This window comes from Limulus polyphemus, unplaced genomic scaffold (genome assembly GCF_000517525.1).
Source record: "Limulus polyphemus unplaced genomic scaffold, Limulus_polyphemus-2.1.2 Scaffold4614, whole genome shotgun sequence".
Taxonomy (NCBI): Eukaryota; Metazoa; Arthropoda; class Merostomata; order Xiphosura; family Limulidae; genus Limulus; species Limulus polyphemus.
The window spans coordinates 38,079-38,589 of NW_013670224.1; the positions used below are offsets into that span (position 1 = coordinate 38,079).

Below are 511 nucleotides of genomic sequence, written 5' to 3' on the forward strand. Positions count from 1 at the left end.
CTTTAGATCAGCATGACTGATGTTAGAAGTGTTTTCTTTAGATCAGCATGACTGATGTTAGAAGTGTTTTCTTTAGATCAGCATGACTGATGTTAGAAGTGTTTTCTTTAGATCAGCATGACTGATGTTAGAAGTATTTTCTTTAGATCAGCATTACTGATGTTAGAAGTGTTTTCTTTAGATCAGCAAGACTGCCATTAGATGTGTTTTCTTTAGATCAGCATGGCTGACAATTAGAAGTGTTTTCTTTAGATCAGCAAAACTGACATTAGAAGTTTTTTCTTTAGAGCAGCATGGCTAACAATAGAAGTGTTTTCTTTAGATCAGCATGGCTGACATTAGAAGTGTTTTCTTTAGATCAGCAAAACTGATATTAGAAGCTTTTTCTTTAGATCAGCATGACTGATGTTAGAAGTGTTTTCTTTAGATCAGCATGACTGATGTTAGAAGTGTTTTCTTTAGATCAGCATGACTGATGTTAGAGTGTTTCTTAGATCAGCATGACTGATGT

At 34.2% G+C, this 511-nt stretch overlaps 1 protein-coding gene across 1 annotated transcript in view; it reads left to right on the plus strand.

The window, feature by feature from the left end:
• LOC106471424 (titin-like) overlaps positions 1–511 on the plus strand; it is a gene marked incomplete at both ends in the record, with an annotated part of 82,671 nt that overhangs the window by 35,836 nt on the left and 46,324 nt on the right. The window lies entirely within an intron of this gene.